This window comes from Bidens hawaiensis, unplaced genomic scaffold, assembly GCF_021521415.1.
Source record: "Bidens hawaiensis isolate Kalapana, Puna unplaced genomic scaffold, B.hawaiensis_p1.1 tig00004864_1, whole genome shotgun sequence".
Classification (NCBI taxonomy): domain Eukaryota; kingdom Viridiplantae; phylum Streptophyta; class Magnoliopsida; order Asterales; family Asteraceae; genus Bidens; species Bidens hawaiensis.
Genome location: NW_027491306.1, coordinates 589,731 through 596,313, shown reverse-complemented (window position 1 = coordinate 596,313; position 6,583 = coordinate 589,731). Strand labels below are relative to the sequence as shown.

At 36.1% G+C, this 6,583-nt stretch overlaps 1 pseudogene; it reads right to left on the bottom strand.

Annotated features, from left to right (window-relative positions):
• Positions 1-5,138: 5,138 nt before the first annotated feature.
• LOC143628287 (phytosulfokine receptor 2 pseudogene) lies at positions 5,139-6,147 on the bottom strand (annotated as a pseudogene).
• Positions 6,148-6,583: the final 436 nt, after the last annotated feature.

Below are 6,583 nucleotides of genomic sequence, written 5' to 3'. Positions count from 1 at the left end.
ACCCACCTTGAAAAGAGACGTCTGCGCAGAAACCAACTGGATCCGCAGGACCCACCATGCTCAGAGACGTGACGTCCTTACGCGCAGTACGCAAGCTGTTCCCGCAGGAAATGCCTCCCAATGGTGAAGTACTCTGCCTGTTCCCGCAGCTGCGGATACAAGCCATCAGGAAAGGCCACCCGCGCAGCAAGGCTACACGCACAAGGCACTTAGCTCTCAAATACAGTTGTCACCTGAAGGAATGAGCAAGGCGGTAATACTCCCGCCCAAATGAGCCAGTCCGTATGCTTCTGGAAGATCTTTTGTACTATACCTACCAAGGTATGGGCAAAACAGACGATCTGACCAGAGCAGCCCATGAACCAATCACAGGGTGACAGCTCACCGATAACAGTACGAGGAGGAGCACCCTCTAGTACTGTTTCACTATTAGCCGCTGCCTACTCACCAACCCTTACTGTGGGACGTGCGCAGCCTACAGTTGGTGGAACAGTGCATAGCCGGCAGTAAAGGAACAGTATACAGCCGACCTTGTCACTGTCGGCCGCAGCCTATCCACCAACCAGCATGGCTCGTGCGTAACCCACTGTTGGTAGAACAGGAATACTATTCAGCCGGCTGTACCTTCTAGGAAACCTACATTCGGCTATAAATACTCCAACACCTTGGAATGGTAAGGACATCATCTGATATCTCGTTATCTTATCTAGCAATCTCTTAATATACACTTATATTCAGAGCAATCTAGTCTGATTCTCACGCCGGAGGGTGGTCACAAGGAGGAACCCCCCCCTTCTCAGTGACGAGCTTACGGTGTCTGTTTTGCAGGTCACCTGAAGAACAACCTTCTCTGCTGGACCTCATCCTCGTGGGAAACATTACTTAACCCCCAGATTATCCGTAATCTGCCGGGGTCACTTAGTGTTTCTTCAAATTGTTATGAGACCGCATAGAATTTCCTAGTGACAATAGAATGTTCTAAGATTCTCAACATATCCCCTATCCACATCTCTATAATTATATTAAAAAAACACTACATTTCTTTCTTCTGTTAAATTAAATAATATATTTTTATACTTCTATTATTACAGTTTTCTCTCTCCTTTACTCACAACCAATTTAACAAATATTAATAAATAAATAAGGGCAAACTTTGTTTTCCTAATTTACAAAAAATCACTACATTTTCTTTCTCCGCTCTCTAATTTACACTCACAACCACTCAAAACCACACCCTATAATTTGCAAACTTCCCTCACAAAATTTTAAAGGATATGATAGAATGCTCTAAAACATATCTCTATTTTAGAGAATGGAGTGTGAGGGTAGGAGCATTCATATTAGCTTCATGTGTATATGTTTATCTCTAAAATATAGAGCTTTTTTTTACATTTTGTATCTTCATCAGCTTCTATATCTTCATCTCTATCCATATAAGGTATAAGGTAGAGCCTAGTAATACTTTAACTAAAGAGATGTACAAATCATAACCTTTATAAATATTTTTGAGTATATAAAAAAGAAAAAAGTAATAAAATAAGTGTTTGTAAATGATACAAAAATAAAGATAGAGAATGTGATGTGATAGATTAAATTAAATTTAAAGAAATATGATATTTAATTAAATTATAGAGTTGGAGATTACGAAGCTTGTGTAAGAGTATACCAAACTGTCCCCCATCTCTATCTCTGTAATCATATTAAAAAACATTACACTTTCGTGTTCAATTAAATAATACTTTTTTATACATTTAGCATTAAAGTTTTCTCTCTTCTCTACTCATAATCAATATTAATAAATAAATAAACAAGGGCAAAAAAAGTTTTTCTAAATCTAAAAAAAATCACTACATTTTCTCTTTTCATCCTATAATTTATACTCATAACCACACTCGATAATTTGCAAATTCCTCTCACGTAAATTTTGAGGATGAGTTGAGAATGCTTTAAATTAAGTTGTTTTATTATTATTATTATTATTATTATTATTTTTTGGAATATCTATATAGTTTAGAAATAAATCAATTTTAAAGAATGTGATATGAACTAGAAGTGATAAAAGTTCTCTAAATGTGTTTTTTATTATAAAGAACGATGTGATGTGAATTAGAAGTGATAAAACTTCTCTAAATGTGTTCTTTATTATTTATAAAGATAACGATGAAGTCATCAAAGGTAGGGGTGAGTAACTTAACCGTCGTAACAGTTTAATCGAACCATAACCGACATAACCGAATCGATTTTAACTGATAACCGACATAACCAGTGGGTCGGTTTAATAAATTTTTAAAAACCGCCAAATACGTGTCGGTTTTGGTTAAAGATAATTCCAAAACTGCCATAACCGAACCGACCTATTTATTTAACCAACAATATGTTTGGGATTAACTTCCACCAAGCATGTTGTTGGATTATATCATTTTGAAGTTTTTGATTCAACATTGTTATCAAATTAAGTTGAATTTCATTGTTGGATTATATAATGTCATTCTTTTTTTAAATATTTGGTATTAATATTAACAATTATATACTTTGGTATATTATGTCATGTCGTTTTTTGTGATAATTGGTACCAAACTTTTAAGCCCAATAATATTTTTTTGGTTATGGTTAACCAAACCATAACCGACTCACTATAACCTATAAAACCGATTAACCATAACCGCCAAAACGGGTCGGTTATGGTTATCCATTAACCGACATATCGGTTATGGTTATGGTTATGGTTATGGGTTTAGCTCAAAACCGCCCCAAACCGACCCATGCACACCCTAGTTAAAAGTAGTAAAGAAAGAAATTTGTAAAAAACTTAAAATTAAGCACAAACCAAAATTTTGGTCAATCTAAAATATTCAAGGTTTCAGTTAAAGTGATTCATGAATATCTAATTTTTAGGAATAAATAAACTAATTAATTAATAAACAAACAATTGAACAACCAATGTTAAAATCCTAATAATTAAGCTCGAAATTAAACTTTTGCCACTTAAAGGCTAAAACATTAAATTTTTGATCCAAAGTGGTTTATGAAGTGCTAAAATTTAGGAATAAAAAAAATAAAGCATTAACTATAAATTAATGTTAAGTTACAAAAAAGAAGACTTAAAGTATTAAATGTTTCAGTAAAGTTAGTTCATGAATTTCTAATATTTAGGAATAACAAAAAAATACATTAACAATCTACTAGCAAAGAGCCCGCGCTTTGCGGCGGGGTTTTATGAGGGTGTTGAAGATGACGTTTTTGTTAGTTGGTACATTCATAGGACCAGTCGGATTATTCGAACCCAACTTAGGAACTAGACAGATTACAAATATTTATTTATTATTTAAGGGGTGTTTGGAATTCCTTATAACTTTTCATTAAGTTAATAAGTTACAAAAGTGTAACTTATGAAACATTCCTCTCACAATATAAGCAATCCCAAACACCTTATTACTTTTCAAAAAGTTAATAAGTTATAAGTTGGTGAAAATAAGCAACCACAAACACCCCCTTAGTACAGAGCTTAATATTGATGAACCGTTAAATAATACCATAACCTTATTTATAGTAAAACTAATTGAAAGTAACATTGCTCGCCTCTTGTAATGGAGTACATCAAATGCATTACATATTCGGATAATTTTTTGAATAGTAAGTGTAATTTATCAAGGAGAGAATTGTACAAATGGTCCCTGTGTTTTGGACCAAAATTTATGCAGCGTCTCTAATGTTTATAACTTGCATGCGTAGTCCCTAACCACCAACTATGGTTTCATTGTTGGTTTAAAAAGATAGTCCAGTTAACTTTTATTGTTGGTTCGAAAAGATAACCTACTTAGCTTTCCATCATTGTCAACACCCCTTTCATTTCAGCCAAACACCCGATCATACCATAAGCATCCGTCAAACAATTAAAAAAACGGTATCAACTGTCACATCCGAACTCTCAATATACCTCAAAAGACCCTCAATCTTTTAAACTTTTCAGCTTGTGCATCAAGTGGACAAAATGCCACACAGTTCGGCTTTATACTCTCGGATTGCATTAATCTAAACAAAAAGTCCATTGGGTCATATCCCTAGCCTTCCCAAATGCATCTATGACAATATTGTAACTTTGTAAATCGCAAGTGTCCATGAAAAATGGTATTTCTGCATGTACTCCATTACAGCACTCTATCTTCTTACAGTTCCGGGTTTAACTGGACCTAATATAGAAGTGATCCACATGTCTAGTTTTCACTTCAACAAGGCATTTGAATCTACCCAATTGGCTTCATGATGTACAAAAATAATAGTGTTTTAATATATTCTCTTTTGACTCCGACGTGTGCTAGGATCGTCTTTCAAACACACATACAAACAAACAGTTGTAAAGTAAAGAACACGCGAGATTTACGTGATTTGATCTAAACTGACCTACATCCACGGGCTACAATCATGGTATTTTATTATTGCTACTGCCCAACTAAAATCTCTATATATAGAGAATAGAGATGCATTAGGTTTACTAGCTTATTCAACAAGAAATAAAAGCGGGCCCTAATAAAGAGATATAGGGCCGGCCCAAAACCTCTCATGTCTTCTATATTTATTAAATCCAAAACATTTTCAAGTAACCCGAGCCCAAGCCTCCACTCCACAAACCCAACAACATGCCTCCACAAACTCATCAACGTGACCTCTGATCTCTTTCTATTCTTTCATTGGAATTTAACTTGTCTAATCCCTTTCTATGTTTCCATGGGAATATAACTTGATTGTCATCTTGCTATTTGATTGCTTTGGCAAATAATGTTTGTGGCAGATCTACATATATATTTTAGTTTATCATCTACCATGAAATCTTATAATACACTAATACCGTTTCATCTGTCATAAAATATCGCCATTCGCACGTATTACAGATGATTACTTTAAATTGAGAAACCAGCCCATGTTTGAAACTTTGAATAGTCACATATTAAAATTAATGTTTTTAATATCAAGTAATAAATTATTAAATATCTTGTTATAACTTATAATTATAATATGAGTTGAGTCATTTTGCTTGGAATTCTATACATCACAAAAGTACATGCCACTTAAATATACATCCCTTTTAGGATAGGATGAAACTCACAATCAAAATGTAAAGAAATAAACACGATTTCAAATGAAATCACTAAATTGGTGTTTCATCATATATTTGATCCAACAATTCGACAACTTTTTTCATACTCGGTCGTTCTTTAGGTCTTTCATCAATACAAAATGCAGCAATATTAAAGAACTCTAAAACCTCCAACACGTTTAAATCGTCTTTCAATATACAACCATCCAACAATTTCATTTCCTCATTTTGTAACACCATTCTCATCACCCATTCAACAAACCGAACCTCGTTTCCAGTCTCGTCCTTGATCTTCAAATTCGGACGCCTAGCAGTGGCAACCTCAAACATCAATATCCCGAAACTATATACGTCTCCCATAACGGTAGCTGCAGTGGCTCCTTGGAAATATTCTGGTGGCATGTACCCCATCGTCCCTGCTACTTGCGTTGAGACATGCGAATGCGAGTGCTCGATCATTCTAGCTAGCCCGAAATCCGCGATGTGAGCTTCGAAATCCGCATCCAAGAGAATATTACTAACTTTAATGTCCCTATGAATTATAGGGTTTTCCAAATTATGCATATATTCTAGCCCTTTTGCTACTCCTTTAATGATATTGACTCTAGTCCTCCAAGATAACGGTAACCTTCGCTCTGATATGTCAAGGCCCGCTGATGACGTGTCGTAAAGCCACTGGTCGACACTTCCTTTCTCGATAAACTCGTAAATTAATACCCGATCCGAACGCGTTTTACAATACCCTAGAAACTTAACGATATTTTTGTGTTGGATATTACCGAGAGTTTCCATCTCAGCCCGAAACTCTCGGTACCCTTGAAAGGCGTCTGCGCCGAGCTTTTTAACGGCGACAGTGGAGCCCGAGCAGAGGTGGGCTTTGTAAACGTACCCGAAACTGCCGTCACCGACGATAAGATCCGGTGAGAAGTTTCGGGTAGCGTTGACCAAGTCAACCATCTCGATCTTGTTCAAGGACGGGTCAAACAGCTGGCTCTCGGAGATGGATATGAGGCGATCGGGTGTGGTTCGGATGGCTCGGGTGCGGGGGGGAGGCTGTTGGCGTTTGCGGGCAATCCGAAGAATGAAGTAGATGATGGAGAAGATGAGGGTGATGGCGAAGAAGGTGGCGATGGCGGCCAGGATGGCTACGAAGGCGGAATTGGAAGCCATGGAGTGTTAAATTTATTAATTGGGAGGTATTAGAATGAGGTTTAAGAAGTTGGAAGAAAGAAGAAGAGAAATAGTGGCGCCATTGATGGGAAGAAGACCGAGTCAAGGAAGACAATATGATACATGCAATGTGCATTTGAATAATTCAATATTTTGGCAGTGTAATACACGTTAAACTCATTTTCAATCGGAGAAAAAAACTATAATAAGGAAATTGTCATTTGAATAAAAGAAAATTATTAGTTAATATATGGGTAAGAGTAAGACTCCTTCCAACACTTCATCCTTAACCTGTCCGGCGGTCCTTATGTAGTGGAG